At 48.7% G+C, this 17711-nt stretch overlaps 1 protein-coding gene and 1 non-coding gene across 6 annotated transcripts in view; one reads left to right on the top strand and one right to left on the bottom strand.

The window, feature by feature from the left end:
- The window catches only part of CACNA1E (calcium voltage-gated channel subunit alpha1 E), a 439633-nt gene that overhangs the window by 164431 nt on the left and 257491 nt on the right, over positions 1-17711 (bottom strand). The window lies entirely within an intron of this gene.
- TRNAG-ACC (transfer RNA glycine (anticodon ACC)) lies at positions 14978-15049 on the top strand. The gene has a single exon. It is a non-coding gene; the product is annotated as a tRNA-Gly (tRNA).

Genomic DNA, 17711 nt, shown 5'->3' with positions numbered 1-17711 from the left:
AACTCCCTCAGCTCTGGGACTCACCCAGCTGAATGTAGACAAAGCAGCAGTCACCTCGATGACATAAAAAGCCCTTAATGGCACTTCCAACAGACTCACTGTGCTAATACCACATCACTCTGTCACTGTCACAACGTTGTGCCCCTTAAAATACCCAGAGTCATTTGGGTTCTTTTGTACTGGAGAGCAGTGTGGGAGGCAATCTTTCCTCGGGAGAACACTGAAAAGGAGGGACCGTCGGGAATGCTGGCAAAGAACACACTATATACTTAAGCCCGCGGCACCTCTCACTGCTTTAATTGTTAGTGATGGAGCGGGAGGAGAAGGGAAGCAGAAGTCCTTGATCGGGGAACAGGCACGAAACAGATAAGCAGAAAAGCTCGCTAAACCAGAGGAAACTAAACAGAGAACAAGGTGCCCAAGGAGTTCTACTAAATCACTTGTGGCTGGACAAACTCAGATCCCTGACTGTTTCTGAACCAATCTCCTGCTCTTGACAAAGAGCCGGGTGCTCATTTACTCATTCATTCAACATTTTCTGGTGGAACGCTTAGAATATGCCAGGTACCCGTCCGGTACAATTTACCATGGTGAATAAAACAGACACTAAAGACATTAATTAAAAGACAAAAACTGCTTATTAAAAATACACCTTAGATACAAAGATGCAGAGAAAGGCTGAAACAGAATAGCATATTAATCCCCTCCCAAAATGAGAAGAAAATAACAAAGAACAGAAATTGACAGAAAAATAAGTTTGCAATACAGAAAACAAAACCAAGAAATGGTTCTTTGAGAAGACTAATAAAACTGATAAAGCCTCTAGAAAAACTGATCAAAAAATAAGCAAATAAAAGACAGAAGGCAGAGATTACCAATATCAGGAATGAAGAAACAAAAAGAGGACATCACTACAGACCCTACGAACATCAAATAAGATAAAATGTACAGTTAACAACTTAATGCAACTAAATTTAGAAAGTAAAATGCAGTGGATAAATTATTTTAAAAACACAACTTAAAACAACTGACACAAGAATAAATAGGAAAGCTAATAGTCTAATGTCTAGCCAAGAAATTGTCTGTAATTTTAAAAAATCACTAAAAACCCCAAAACTTCAACTTTACTAAATTTCTTTTTCATATTAGTTATGTTTGCATTGGTAACAATTTTTCTCCTTTATTCTCTTATTATAGTGAATTGCATTGATTGATTTTCCACCACTAAACAAACAAAGTTGTAATTTGGATAAAGCCAAAATAAAACTTAAAAAAGGAAAAAAATAAAATCCTGCAAGGACCAAATGGCTTCATGGATGAATTTTAAGGAAGGAAATAATTACAATTCTTCAATATCAGAAATTCTCCCAAAAACAGAAAAAGAGAGAGAACATCATTTGTTTCATGAGGGAAGCCTAACCTTGGTATCAAAACCTAAGTAGGACATTTCAAGAAAAAGAAAATTACAGGCTAACTTCTATTATGAAAATAGATAATAAAACCCTGCACCAGAATATAGCAAATCAAACCCAGGGATATTTAAAAAAAAAAAAAAGCATAGCATAACAAAACTGGTGTTAGTCTAGGGCTGAAAGTTGAACACTGGAAAATCAGTGTAATTCACTGTATTAAAAAATATATAGGAGAAAAATCATGCGATTGGTGCAATAAATAGAGAAAATGAATTTAAGGAAGTTTAACCTCTGTTCATGATAAAACAAAAACAAAACTTAAGCAATTTCGGAACAGAACTTTCTTGGCCTGAAAAATGGTATATATGAAAAACGTAGAGCAATCATCTTGTTTAATGAGGAATATTGAAAGCTTTTCCACTGAGACTGTGACCAAGAGAGGAACATCCATTCTCATCGTTTCTATTTAGTTTGTACCAGAGGTCCTAGCCACTACAGTAAGACAAGAAAGAAAAATAAAAAATACAAGGCTGAGAAAGGAAGAAATAGAACTACCATTATTTGCAGATGGCATGGGTATGTATGTAGAAAATCCAAAAGGATCTTCAGATATACTATTAAAATAAATAAGTGAATTTAGCAAGATAGCTGGATAAAAGTTCAATAAACAAAATTCATTTGTATGCTGATACACTAGCAACAAAACATTAGAAGACAAACTTTAAAAATAATACCAATTACAAACAAAACATTAAAAACATTGTTTAATAAAAGATGCATTAGCCCTCGACACAACATACTAGAAAACATTACTGAGAAAAATTAGAGTAGATATAATACATACTATGTAAAGATATTGTAAAGTATTGTAAAGATAGTGCTATTGTAAAGATACCAATTCTTCCCAATAATCTACAGATTCAATGTAGTTCCGGTCAAAATCCCAGAAAGAATTTTTTTAACGAAAATTGATTGACAAGTTAATTCTAGAGTATACACGAACATGCTATGAGAAAAAAAAAAACAGCTAAGATAAAACTGAAAAAGGAGAACAAACCTGGAGGAATTATATTACCACATACAAAAACTTCTTATAAAGCTACAATTATTAAGAACCTGGTATTTAGAGCAAAGACAGAGAGACACAATGGAACAGAACAGAGTCCAGAAACAGACTTATACATACATGGTCACTTGATTTATGATAAAGGTGACAAGAGTAATAAAGGACAGTGTTTTCAATAAATAGGCCGATTGGATGTCCATGTGGACAAATAGGAATCTTAACTCCCACTCACAACATATATAAAATCAATTCTGGGTGGACTGAAAACTAAATGTGGAAAATAAACCAATAAAATGTCCAGAAAATTAAACAGGAGCGTATCTTTATGACCTTGAGATTGGAAAAGTTCCTCGGTCAACTGGGCAGTTTTCTGTGCACTCAAAAAGTGAACGAGGAGGTATCTTGCTTGGCCCTGTAGATTGTGATGGCCATTCAGGAAGGAACAGTTGTAAATGTGACCTGTGTGCGAGGCTGCCCTCCACAGCCGGGTCCAAACTGACTGCGACTGAAGAAGGCCCAGAGGCTGGTGGCATCAAACTGGGAAAGAGACAGTGCCAAGGATATGGCCTTGGGGTTGGACAGCCTTCTAGGAGGCCTCCAGCGACACACTTCCCTGAGTAAACTCCACACACTCTAGAGTCTGGCCCTGGGCATGGCTTGCCCACAAACCACAAACAACCCTGATTCATCAGCCCCAGGAATTAATTTGTTTTGTGGGACAGACTCACTAAGCTTGCCAATGATAAACAAACAGACAGACAGACAGACAGACAAACAAACCATGCAAGAACCGGGAGCCACATACGCTCAGGTTAACCTATCACCCTCCTACAAGCAAGCTACCTGTGAAGTCAATTTGTAACCGAAGTGTTTCTCAGAGCAAGGACAGTGGGTCACATGAAAGGTCAGGGGCATGAGCCACTCCCCTCCAAGAGAGCATAAGCCTGAGACAGACCCAGAAGTTCAGCCCTTGGGCAGAGCGCCTTTCCCTCTACAGATGTTGGGATGGGTCCTACCTATGCTTTCCTCCAGGGTTCTTCTTCCCCTTGTTTCCACAGGTGGCCTCTAAGGGCCACAGGGATGCTAGTCTCATTTGGGTGTTTTTAGATACCTCATTTTACCTTCTGTAAACAATAAGGGAAGAATTTGTCCGCAACCAAAGTTAATCAGAGAGAGCTGGTTGCTTACTAGAATGACCAGATCAGAGTGGTCCTCACTTCAGAATTATAATGTAAGCCAACTGCCCAATAAAAACCCGGCTAACCACAGGGTCTTTCAATGTTACGGCTTTTAACACATTAGAGTAACTCTGACAGTAAACGTGACGCCGCTGATTCCTTCCAGCCGCCAACACAGGGATGCAGCCAGGGGCTGGGGGTTGGTTTCCATGTGAGGAAACACCCTGCCTCTTTTGAATCCGCAGATCATCAAGGGAGGCAGAGCCTCTGGAGCTGGAGGAGGTGGATCCAAATCATGTGTGGACTCATCTCTGTGTACCTCAAGTCTCTCTTATCCTTGAGGAAAAAAGGCAACTGTCTGGCTTGACAGCAGGGATGCACCTGCCCAGACACCTCACTGTTTGCCTGCTGATAACTAACAAGATCTTCTGTTTTCTGATTAGAGGTAAGTCCTTAGCGTGAACTGTTTTCCAAGAGAAAGCACTGACTTGAAATCAATCCAAAGTGTAACTAACTAAAATCAGCACTTTTCCTTAGAGCAGCGCCCACAATAGTGCCTGGTACCTGGAAGGCACGCAGTAAACATCAGCTGATGGAATGAAGAATGAACGGGGAAGAGAATGTGATGGGGAGACACTGAGAGACAAAAGTGTGTTGATTGTGGTGATGGGGGTGGGGGGGTTTTACAAAAGGTTCCTACAGAGAAGGAAAGGACGGCTGGCAGCTAGAAGACACACCTCCCCACTTTCCCAAGGTCCAGTTCTGTGCGCATGATGATGGAAAAGCATCAGCATGTGAACGATGCCCCAGAGGAGCTACTGTGCAGCAGGAGGCAGGTCTTTCATTCCTGGATAGAGGCTAAAAGCCATGGACCAAGAATCGTCAGACACGCCTACTCACTGTGTGACTTTGGTAAACTACCAGCCTCTCAAAGTTTCAGTTCCCTCATCTACAAAAACGGTAATGATGTTCCATTGCACGGTTGTTGTAAGAGTCGGAAATAATGGATTTCAAGCCCTCAGCGCAGCGCCTAGCCTATTGTAAGGGTTCAAAGAAGAACAGCCATTTTCCATTGTTTTCATTTACATCAGAGCAAAGCGGCACACTGCTGTGCACGGGGCAGAGCTGGCCATGGAAGGGCCGCCCTGGAATGGGCCGGGGTGCCCCACTGAGGCTAGGGAGCACCCCACTGTGGGAGTAGGGCTTTTCTGAGCCTCAGAACATAAGTGTTGACATAATGCACCCGAGTGAGTATGCAATGCTGCAAGCAAGACTTAAGGTGATAAGGTTCATCAGGCCTGCAACCAGCTCTTTCAGTGATTCAAGTATGAGAAAGCATACTTGAGTATCAGAGCTTTTTGCTCTGTTGCAAAGAATGATTTAGAATATCTGGCCCATCAAAAGCAAAGAGGCACAATATTGTACTCTGAGGCTGGCTGTCTTTTGCAGAACAGACAAGGTAGAGCAGTACTGTAGAGAAAGATACACTCTTGGGTATCTCCCAACGAGCCCTCATAAACATCCTGCAGATCGCCCAATGACCCAAAGACATGTTTGGAAGGAGACTTCTTCTCAACCTTATACACTTAGGTTACTGGTCTGTGGTTTGGGATAAGGGTAAAACAAATGGCTGGAAAAGGTGGCCAACTGGTACTTATGTGCAGGGGCTGTAAGAAGACTGGCCTTCAGGAAGTCTGCTCAGGCCACAGAACCTCGCTGTGGTGCTGGAGGCAAAAGGTTTCCCCCTTTTCTTGTACAACACGGGGAACAAACCATCACAGCTTTTAGAGAAAGAGGATCTACTCCAGGTCAGGAAGATGCTTTCTACACACCAAAGTGATGAGGCTTTTCCCAGCCTTTCTTGATCATCTATCTAATGAACACTTGTGTGGACATCGCTGGGCCAGTTCCCGGCACACAGGAGGGGATGGGGCAAGGGTGGAGATGTGCCTGGTCCTGGCAACTCCTCCCTAACTCCATCCATCCAGTTCAGAGTTCTTGCTATGGACCCACGTCCAGGTGGAACAATCCTTCGACACTCCTGGTTTTGCCCCCGCGAGCCTGAGATCCACCTGTACCACTTGCCAGCTGTGTGCCCCTAGGCAAGCTCCTCGCACTCAGCCTTGTCATTTATGAACTGAAGCGAACAGTAGTTCCATGTCAAAGAACTGTTTTGAGAATTAAATAACATTATGCATAAAGGAGCTAAATACAGCGCTTAATGACATGATGAATAAATGATCATCATGATTTGTATTGGCTCATTAGCAATTTTCTTGTAACTTGCACACCAGCACCCAGGCAGAGTGCTCACTGACTCCCCACCCTGCCCTGGAGCGCCTCCTGCTGCCCTGAATCCGGGGTGCCCCATTAACCTGCCCACTCTGTTCTCCTCGTCCTGTTTCTGTCCTGCCACACTCGGGGTGATTATTCCTCACGCCTTCCCGTCACACCCGGCTGTTTTCTGTCTAGCATCCCCCCACCAAATCCATCCTTTCCAAACAGCTTGCCTCTCTCCTCCTACCATGGACCAAACCCACCAACCCAAATACAGAAACAAACAAACAAAACACAAACACCTCTCAAATAAGAGGTTTTAAAGGGAAGGAGAACAGAAGAGGGGGCCAGACAGCAAGCCAGCCCCACTGCCATTCTCCCCCCCGGGCCCTCCTCTCCCGGGACTACGCTCTCTTTTCTTGTTTGTCTTATTTCAGGCCTAAGCCCAGGGGGCACTGCCAGCACTTCACTTTGTATCCACGTGGCACTGATTCATCTTTTACGCTTAGCAGATGTTAAATAAGAGTTGGCATCACAATAAAGAAATGGCACCGGACAGATGGGCAGGAGGTGGCCCTGCTGGGGAAAGCATGCATTCAGGTGCTGAGGAAAAGGCCAGGGAAGACAAGTGGCCTCTCTTCATTTTTCTTCCCCAGTTTGCAGACCCTGGGGGCTCACTTCCACCTATGACTGTATCCTCTGAGTCTAAAGCCGCCTGCCTGGTCCAAGCTGCGGCCAAGGGTTGAAACACAGTCAGGAGACCCCACCGCCCGATCCCACAGACTCAGGACCCCCAGTCCATCCTTCCTGAGTCCTACAGTAAGAATGCACAGTCAGGGATCAGGATGCAGAAGAGGCCTCCAGAAATAAGAAAGCAGGCATCTGTCACAGAGGTGCCCTGAGCCCTGGAAACAAAGAACCCTGGCCTGGGACCAGACAGAGGGGAGAGAGGGAGAGGGGTGAGCAAAGGGTCCCCACCCAGAAATGGCAGGACTGGGGGCCTCTCTGTGCCCCTGGGTCTCCTGTGGGCATCCCTGACAACCTCCACATCCAGGTCCCATCCGTTCCCAATGGTCCTCGTGTTCACCCAGCTCCTTCCACTCTTGCTTGGCTGTCATTCAGTCCAGGTCCCTGTCCCCTCGCAGCAGGTCCCATTACAGCAGCCTTCCAGTCCTCCTGGCTTCCCTCCACCCACATACCTCTGCCTAAAACATTTCTCCAAACGCAGTTTTCATAATGGATCTTCTCTGCTGAAACAGCTTCTCTCACCTCCCTTGTTGGCAGGATAAAACCCAACCTCCGAAGCCTAACAGTCAGCAGTGGTTTCGTCGACTTTACCTACTTCTCAAGTCTTACTTCCCGTTGATTTCTTCAGCTGATCTGTAAATATTTTCCAGCCTTTCTGCTTTTTTCTTACAGCATCGTCCTCACCTGGACATTCTCACTGCTCTTTGCTCCCATCTTCCTAAATTATACCCGCTGGTGCTAGTTATTCCCCCTTTGCCTGCCTCTCCCCATCTGTTCCTGGCCCTTCTCTTTGCCCCGGGAGGGTAACCCTTCAAGGCTCGTCGTCTGGCTCCCTGGCCCTCTCACTTCTCACAGGAGGCACCAGCAGCAGGAGAGAGTTGCAGGAAAGGCTTTCCCAACACCCTCGGGCTTTGGTGCGGCCACTCTGACTGGAACAGGTCCCTCCTCCCTGCTCCCAGCTCTCACTGGGCTCTGATCACCCCCAGTCCTCGTCTTGCTCCTCTGGACCCCGCGGTGGAAATGATGTCCCACTGGAGCTGTCCCTGGGATCTGAACGTCACTTGCTGGCTCTGGCCAGCTCTCTTAAACACGCCCTTCATTAAATCCTCTTCCAACCCCAGCTGAAGGTGCCTTCTGTTCCCCGTCAGGATCCTGCCGGAAACACCATATTTCCAGCCTCATTCGCAATCCCACCCCCTCCAAGAAACTTTCCTTTCCACTGCAGTTAAGAGTGATGGCTCATCTCTCGTCACTCCCCAACACCCTTACTTAATTCCAACACTCTTTTGGAGCTGATCTGCAAAGTATTTGACATAAATGAACTCATCTTTTCCTCACAACAACCCTGAAAGATAGACAAGGTATTATTACCATTAATAATCTCATTCGCATTTTGCAGAGAGCTGAAGCTTCTAGAGAATAAGAGACATGGCGGAGAACACGCAGCTGTTAGGTTGTCTTAAAGGAGGCGGTTTGGACCACAGGATGCCCTGGGAGCCCAGGGATACAGGCCAGTAGGGAAGGGATACAGGGAGATGCATCTGGGAAGACAGAGGCTGGGAAGTATCTATGCATATCCAACATCCAAGAAAATAAAACCCATTGAATGTGTGTCCACAAAGTGTAAGACACAGTCCTGGAGGAGTACACAAACTTTGTTTGGAAAATGCATATGTGCACAAGCTGATAACACAAAACAGACAGGGCCAGGTAGGAAGGGTCCTCAAGGCCAAGGACTCTCTGTAACACTCTTCTGAACATCCTGCCCCACCCCCCCACTGTGCTTGAATCAAAGCCCCAGACACAGAGGTGCTCAGGTGTTCAAGTCAGATTCGTTCATTTTGTTCAGCCTCTACAATGGGTGAGGCAGGTGCTATCTCCTGGAGGCACCACAGTGCACAGGACAGACGGGGCTTACACTTAGGAGGAGGAATGGCATGACTTAAAATATTACAAAATGACTAGAATAGCACAATGGTGGTGAGTGCTCCAAAAACAGAAAAGAGTCATGAGTGAGATTTCTGGTGAGAGGTGACTGTGTAGGGTCATGCTGAGGGAACATTTTTCTGAGAGTATGTCCTTCCAAATGGGACCTAAAGGACGAGCAGGAGTTGACCAGAAAGGGAAGGGGCTCTGAGGGAAGAAATTCCACTGTGTACGGAACAGCATGTGCAAAGGCCCTGAGGTTGGTGCAGCTGGGGGCTGTGTGATTCTGACAAAGGCCAGCGTGGCCACAGTACAGTGTACAAGAGTACAGTGAGGCTGAAAAGGCTCACAGGGGCCATGTGCCTCGCAGATCATGTTAAAGATTTTTGTCTGTATTTCAAGAGCAATAGGAACCGAATAAAGGGTTTGGAAAGGGAAGTGACACGAGGGGCATGCATTGTTCAAAAATCATTCCGGCTGCAGAGTGAGAATGGACTGAAGAGGCACAAGAGAGAAAAGTGGGAAGACAGTCAGGAGGCGACAGCAGTGATGGGGGAAAGGAGACGGCAGCTGGATCAGAGAGGTCGTAGTGGAGATAGACACCTGGGGGCTGTGATGGATTCCGAGAGTAGCACTCGTAGGACTTGGGTTTGATGAGAAACAGAATGTGAAGGAGTGGGCGGAAACACGGGAGACAGGAGGCTTTTGCTTGTGCCACTAAATAGGTGGGGGGGGGGCTCTTACACTGGGATGGGGGAGCCAGGAGAAAAAGGACAGTGGCGGTGGGGGGGGGGGGTCAAGTTTTCCGTTTAAGGCTTGTGCATCTGAGGGATTTAGGGATGGTGCTAGCAGTAGGTAATTAGATATACATGCCTGGAGCTCAGGAGAGAGTTGTGGGCTAGAAATATAAATTCAAGTCATCAGCGTACAGTCAAGGGACTTTCAACAAGATCCCCCAGGGAAAGAGTATGTGAGGAGAAATGAGGGCCCAAAGGAGACGGAGCCACCAAAAGAAGGAAGGAAACAGGATAATGTCATGGCCCTAAAGCCATGAGTTTCAGGAGGAAGGGAAGGAGCAGCCTATAAACTAGGACACTCTGGTCCATGTCCACACGCCGAAGGCTCTGAACGCTCAAGTGACACTGAGTTTATATCCAGCACCTCAGGAGAAAAGTCTGTGCTAAAATCTCCACATGCATAGACACCTAGCAGGTGAAGCCTGAAACCTCCCTGTGCAGGAAGCGTCCCAAGATCACCATCTCTTCCGCCCACAACAGAGGCCAGGACGATGGAGTCCCAGATGGCGTCTTCCAGACTCCGGGCACTGGCGGGTGCTGCTCTGAGGGCCCCTGGGAGGTGACAGAAATAGCTGCCTACCCAATAAGATCTGTGCTTCACCCCGAACCGCTAAGAACATGGGGTGTCGATGAAATTTTCATACCTCCACGACAGATGTTTTTTATTCCCTGTCTCTTTTGGCCCCTGTGTTTCTTCCTTGATTGTTATTCCTGTTTCTAAGACATAAAGAAAAGAAAACACAATAAAAAAAGGTTTCTTTTCTTGCGTGTGATTTGGCTTGAGGTTTGAGTGCTGCGTGGGGCACTGCTCTGGCTTCCGGAAAAAGTGGTGCCAGCTTCCGGAAGCCAGTGTGCACCCCCCACTCCCAGCCCCCCACCGCCTCCTGCCCCTGTTCTGAGCTCCCTCCCCCACGTCTGCCTCTCACTGCCTCTCCATGCTGCCTTCTCCTTCCTTTTGTCCCTGATCTGCCTCCTCCTTCCCCACCCCAGCGTTCTTCCTGCTTGTTCAAGTTTCTCTCTGTTTCCCCCTCAATTGCTTCCTAAGTTAAATGCACGGATGTCGAAGCACTCCAAGTGATGTCTTCTTCTCCCCCTTTCCTCCCTCGCTCGCTGAATCTCTGGACAGCCCTCCTGACTTCCATCCTCAGACAAGATCTCGACGAGACAGCACGGCTTTTGGAGAGAAGACAAATAACTGCCCGCTCCAACCTCCACGCTCAGAATGACGAATAGGGCCCTTCTCATCTCTCCCACACCGGGAGGGCTTCGGGGTCACTGTCATCACCTTGCTCTACAAATTGGATATAGGAAAAGATAAAACATTCACCCTGACCTCCATTAAGGAAGCCCGTGCTAGGTTAAGGGAGGCAACCGGGACCAGGTCCCGATGCCGAGGAGATCAGAGCGGCCCGGGGAGGCCTCCTCGCCTCCCTCCGGCCGGGATACGGGATCAGATCCAGCTGGAGGTTAAAGCAGGGCAAGGCGTGTAGTGAGCACAGCTCCACCTCGTCCCCCAGGAATCACGACAGGCGACCCAATTTCATCTCCAGCGACTTGGCAGCAGCCTCACCCTTGTCAGTAGAAAGTGGCACTAGGAGCCCAATTGTGTGAGTGTGAGGCCTGCTGCGGCGCAGAGAGAAGCTACTGGTCATGGTGGGGATACTGCGTCCGTGGCCCAGGCCCAACCAGTCCGTGCCCCTCCTTCCCAGTGTCATCCCGAGGAAAGGGTCGGCAACCTTGGCTCCTCTTCCCAGATGATCCCATGGCTGCCTGCTCCATGAAAGGCATTGTCTCAAGCTTGCCTTGGAAGGCAGGTGGGACATGCTGAACGCAGATGTCTGGAAGGTGGTAGTGGGGACTGAGGGTCCTGATTACTCCCCGAAAAGAAAAGCCAACCGAGGTGGGGCAGGGTCCCCAAAGGCCCACACTCTGGTGGCAGATGGGGCCCCAGTCTGAGACAGGGTCAAGGTGGAACTCCGCACCTGCTCAGGCCCCAGAAGGCAACGGGACTTGAAGTCTGGACATCTGGGAACCATTCTGGGAATCACAAGGGCCTGCCTTTCAAATCAGGATGAGCCCAGCAAACACAAGCCCAGCTTCTAAAATAAGCCAATGCTTCTAGACTAAGACGAATCGTCCGGCTGTCACCCACAGGGCAGGGCACAGTGCAGAGGGGGGTGGGGCGGAAGGCACTCCCCAGGCTCCACTTCCACCAACGGTTGCTGGTTTTCTACCATCACTTGCCGCCTGAACCGCCCTCAAGGTCCACAGGTGGGCTGCTTCAAACCTGACCCCCTCGGCCTGGCCACTTGAGGGTGAGTCAACACACACATCATCGGGATAGGAAGGCGGGAGGGCAGAGGCTGAAACAGGAGAGGACAAGAAACTGGCTCCTCTGATCACTACAGAATCCTTCCTGGGTCATTAAGGATTCCTTAGTACAGAGGATCAAAGGTGAAAAATGCTTAATAGCATCTGACCAGTCTTGAAGTGTCCTATACCCTCCAGGACTTTCATCAAAAGGACAGCCCTACTTTAGCATTCTCTCTTATGAAAATTCAGAAGGAAAAAAAATGTGTCATGAGCCATGTCTCCAGCTAGGCGCAGTGGGGGAATAACCCTGTTCTCTCTTGGAAATACTAATTACAGTCTTTGCACAGGCATGCCTCATAAACATGTCAGTTCTCACACACGGCTACTCCCTACAACAATATCACAAATCAAAACATAACATGGAAGCACATTAAACCACCCCTCTGTTCTCCTAAAGGGCCCTTGAGCCACACTTATTTTGAGACAGTTGTGGCACGATGGTTAAGGGCGCAGACTCTGGGAACAGACCGCCTTGGTCTTCTCAACTGTAAAACGGGGGTGGAATGGTCCTATCTAAAAGTTGTTGAGAAAATCAAGTGAATTTACATCAACAAAGTGCACAGAACAGTTCATGGCATGTAGCATATGCTACAGAAGTGTTTGCTGTGATGCCTCACCCCGGTCCATCCACAACGCTAGATATCCCCAAGGATGTAAACAGGATGTCTCCCAATTCTTAACGCCAGCAGGTTTTCCTTCCTGGCTTTAAAGTTCACTTTCCTCCACTTTATTCACAGATTCAAACTCTACCCGGTGGTGTCTGAGCAGAGGCGTCACGATGACTCCCTTGGGAATTCCGATCTCCTCCCCACCTCCCTGCCGGAGACCCCCCAGTTTTCTTCATGTAGAAAAATGGACCTCATGAACCCTCAAATGAATGACTTACTTTTGTAAATATGACCTCAGTGAGCCCCTCTGTGGATTCATCTAATCCCAAAAAACCTGGAGGGTCAGTGCTAACAATACTAAGGTCACCTGGCTCAAGCCCATGGCAGCCAGCTGGCTTCTCGCTTGGGAATGATGTTGTGAGAGCACAGGTTAGGTCCCTGACGGTAGCCGACCATCTCACAGATGCCCGCCACCGGCCACCAGAGGATCTGGCGCAATGGCCAGGGAGTAACAGCAACTAACAGAGCGCACTGACCACGCCCCCTCCCCCATGAACTCATATTCTGTTGTTCATTCATTCAGCAAATATTTACCAAAAATCGACCTTGTGCCAGGAATTGATCTCACCGGCAGCTGCCCAAGGCAGTGAGCGAGACAAAACTCCCGCCTTCATGAGGCTTACTTCAGCGGGATGAGTTAGCCTCCGGACACACAGACAGGCAAAACATTCGCTGCGGTAATAGGTTAAGTTCTCCGGAGAGAAGAAAGCAGGAAGCAGGTAGAGAGTACTGGGGAGGGAAAATTCAACTTTAAATAGGGTGGCGGCGAAAAGACTCACTGAGTAGAGACCTGAGGAGGGGAAAGAGTGAGCCTGCTCTGACCACTGCGGAAGGGCATTCCAGCAAGACAGCCCAACCTCGGGCTCCCAGCAGGAACCCGCCCAATGCGTCTGAAACAAGACTGTGGTGGCTGGAGATGAGTGATGCGGGAGGTGGAGAGGGGCAGAAGCGGGGCAAGGGGTGCAGGTCGTGCAGGGTCCCCTGGCTCCCCTGCGAGAGCTTCGGCTCTCACTCAGTGAGGGAGGAGCCGCTGCTGGAGGGTTCCCCGCAGGAGAGACATGCTCTGATTTGCATGTGCCAGGGACACGAGGACAGACAGAAGTGGGGCAAGGAGGCACTCGGGGAGACACTGCAGTAGCTCAGGTTAAGAGATGCTGTGACTCGGGCCAGGGTGTTGCGCTGCAGGTCAGGACTGGTAGTCAGAATCCGGAGAAATACGGATGGCAGAGCCAACAGGAATAATTGATGGATTAAACGTGGGGTATGAGACAAAAAGAGAGGAATGGTTCTGAGACTGGGTAGCTCCGTATCTAATAATACATGATGGAACAGGGTTGAATAACAATGTCCAGGTGAGAAATGTAATGAATGTCAACAAGTGGAGACCAGTTCGGAGAGAGCGGATGCCTCTGAGAGCAACAGAGGAATTGTGAGGGGAGCGCCGTGTCTGAAAACTGGCACTTAGCACACTGTCCAGCACGTAGTAGGTCCTCAACAAACGTTTACTGAATGAAAAGGAGTACAGTTATGGAAATAAAAATCAAGCTTCATAAGCAATTTCATCTTGAGGGATGGTGTAGTTTTCATAGGAGAAGAGGAGCAGGCAAAAGGACAATGAACCAAACCAGAACAGACTTGGACTGAAGAGCTTTGCCCACACGTGAAACGGTGTCTGCCCTCAGCCAGCTCACCGGCTGGCGGTGGGAATCCTATCTGCCTTCCCTATGGCAAAGGAGACTCTGCCCTAATCAGTAAACTGTCTCTAGACATACTATTATCCTGGTAACTTCCTAGGAGAAGTAATAATACTAAATTTGGGCTACATTCCAAAAGAAATAGCTCCAAGAGAAAGCCCTGAAGTTCCCAGGACCTTAGAAACAGACCCACTGCTGGGTTAACACGCACTGAGTGGTAGCTCCTCCCGGAGCTCAGCCCTCTCCTCTCTCTATACCTTCTCCCTGTGGGCCACCAGCCAACCAATCCCAGAACTAAAATCATGAGTACGTTGATGCTTCTCAAATGTGATCTCCTGCCCTGCCCTCTCCTCTGAGCTCCAGGCTTAGATACCCAGCTACTCACTCATCATGACACCATGCACTTGGATACCTAATATGCTTCCAGTAGTCATCTCCTATTTAACACACTCTGCAAGTGAACTCCTGGCCCTGGTCAGCGAACCTCCCCCTTCTCTAAGCCTCCCTCTCTCGGGGAATGGTACCATTGTTAACACATGAATGCAGCTGAGGAGCCATCACTGGACCCTGCCTACCTTTCTCACCCCGCCTTCCATCCATCAAGCAAGTCCTACCAGCTTTCTCTTCAAAATACACCCTAATTTGACCACTCCTCGTCACCACCAGCATGGCCATCCCAGACTTCACCACCGTCATCTTCTAGGCCCTCCACCTTGCCCACCACGGCCAGTTCTCCACACTGCAGCCAGAGTGATCCTGCAATATATCAAATCATATCACCATCTGCTCAAAATGCTTCAAAGACTGCCCATCAAATGTGAAATAAAATCCAATGAGCGGTGAGTATAGCTGAGTGGTAGAGCACGTGCTTACCAAGCACGAGGTCCTGGGTTCAATCCTCAGTACCAACATTTAAAAAAAAAATACAAGGCCCAGTGTGGTCTGGCCCAGACTGGCTCTCTGATCCCTCCCCCCTCCATGCCCTCCTGGGTTGCTCCAGCCCCCTGCTGTTCCTTATACCCACCAATTACTGTGCCCAGCAAGCCAGTGTGAGGTTTCTCTATGAAGTCTTCTTGAGACAGCGTCTGCAAGCCCCCACGGCACTCAGGACACAATGCTGAAAGGGTTACACCACTTTATCACGGCATCCAGCGAACACAAGTTTCTCTCCTCTCCTCAAACGCAGACACAAAATATCTTCTATTGCCTAACACCAAGCACAGGCACCAAGCATAGGTCCTGGCAGTCAGAAGGCCATCTTCAGTTTGTTGTGTAAATTAAGCTGAACTGAATCGCCCCATCATCCACCATCTCCTCTCTTAATCTGCTCTAAGTGTTGGCAGCTGAGAGTAGTGGAAAGACCCTGGGCTTTCTAGTTAGGGATCATTAGGTTCCAATCAGGACTTTCTGTCTGAATAGCTGAAGCACCCTGGCCAGGTCACTTAACCTCTCTATGCCTCAGTTGTAAAATGAGGACTGATCAGAGTCAATGTCAAGGCTACTGTAAGAATTAGAAGTCATACAAGGAAAGGGCCCAGTCCAGTGCCTGGCACACATCAGGTGTACGGTACACAGTACCTAGTATGATGACCCATGTGTTTCTTGTCTTTCATGTCTCTTTTCAGCATTACCGAATACCCAAAGGGATTCCAACAAGATCAGGAAAAAAGTTTTGTACTTCGAAAGGAGAGCTATCACAAGGAGAAAGACCTCAGGACACACGGATGGGAGGGGCTTCACTCGGGTGGTTTAAGGGGAGGTGGCAGACTGAAGCCGTGGGAAAGAGGATGACTGACCACAGCAAAGTAACCCCTCCTCCCCGCAGGCCGGCCTCTGCCCACCACTGCACTGACCGTGACTGCAAAAGCCACAGAGGCTCCAAGTCCCCACCGAGGTCGCAGCTCCTGGGGGCCAGGGTGGGTCTCATAAAAGAGATCAGTTGTCACTGCAGGAAAGAATATGCAAGCTCTTCCAAATTAGAACGGGAATTTAATTAAACCAGGAGAGAAATGAGAGATGGGGAGATGATCAAGGCCCCAGGATATTCCCTTCCTGCGAGGCGAGGGAGAGAGGCAGGCCAGGGCTGGAACTCACCCCCACTCACGATCTGCCCCTTTCCTCCCTGCCCCTCACCCCATCTCCTCCACGTTCCCTACTTCTGGCTCTGGGACATCCTTCTTCCTCCGTTTTTGAACCTCCAGACCCCGACCCCCCAGATCAGCTCTGTGTAAAGCTCTCCCTCAAGGCATATGCGCTGCTGACTCATTCTCCCGGCTTGTAACAAAGCTTAAAACTTTTAATTCCCCAGTTATTATCTTTTTTTGCTTTTTCTACTTCATCTTGCTTCGTGTTATGAATTATGTACAGTACTTCTGGTACTCAGGAAAGACCCTTTATCAAATCTGTGCAAAAGAGAACTTGTGAGTGATTTTGATCAACCAAGAGTCTCTTGAAATGACAAAGAGCGCCCCAGGCCAGCAGGGGGCCGGGGCCTTAACACGCACACACAGGAGCACGTGATGGGGGGAGGGACACTGCTCTGTGCAGACGAGACCCCTGAAATCCTCATGTGGTTCAACGACTATAATATGACCCCAGGACACTCTCCCTTACCTGTCTTGCCTCGGTGAGGCTGCTCAAGGCCAGGGCACATAAGGGAGGGATGTGATCATGTCAGGTGGGCAAAGAGGTGGGGAGTGACTTTTCCAGGTGGGGTAGCTCACTGCAGACTTCCGGCAATCTGCAGGCCACGCCTTAGTCTTTTCATTCATAAACTGTAAATCAAGATACATTCACTTGGGGAGGCTGCTTCTCAAATGCCTGAGCAGAGAAGGCCCTCTAAGACCCTCCAGCAGAGGGGCTCCTGGGAGACCAGCCGCAGCACACCCAGGCTGTACCCAGCTGAACCGAGGGACAAAGCCACAGCGTGTTTCTCTTGGCCCCTCTCTCTGAATCTCCCTGACCCAATCTCCCATCTTTCTCCCTCTCGCCGCCCACTTCCCCACTTGCTGAAGACACCCGAGATCGAGCTTAAATAACTTACTTTGCAGCCTGTTTAGCTCAACGTGGAAATTGTCAAGACAAATGCAATAAATAACTCGGGTACAAAAGAGAGGCACGCGCCCTCCCTCTCACTGTCACACACACGCACACAGACTAACGATGGGCAATTTACTCTGGGAGGTAACCTTCCCCAGGCTTGGCGTGCTGATAGTCACGGCTGCTTCTAGTAGCGCGGGATGACAGGCAGGGTTCGTGTTCCTGGGGAGAGTGAGTCCTCGAGGGTACACCGAGACGGCTGGCTGGACGAGGCCACGGAATCAGTTGTCCCAGGGGGCTGGAGTGCCACCCACTCTTTGGGGAGCGTGGTCCTGGGACTTAGTTAGCCCTGGGGGCCTCTCTGCTCTTCCTTCCCAACTTGCTCAGGTGACATGCTCCCCTGAGGGGCTGTGTCGTGCCACTCAGAGGCAACCCACTAAGGAAGAGAAATCTGCCATCTGGAGCAGGTGAGGAGGGTGAAGAGAGAGAGCCCCGATTGGAAACTCTGGGAGAAAGGGAGGCTGAGACAGAGAC

The sequence above is a fragment of the Camelus dromedarius genome, chromosome 23 (assembly GCF_036321535.1).
Source record: "Camelus dromedarius isolate mCamDro1 chromosome 23, mCamDro1.pat, whole genome shotgun sequence".
In the NCBI taxonomy this organism is placed as follows: domain Eukaryota; kingdom Metazoa; phylum Chordata; class Mammalia; order Artiodactyla; family Camelidae; genus Camelus; species Camelus dromedarius.
This window is presented reverse-complemented; position numbering and strand designations above follow the sequence as displayed.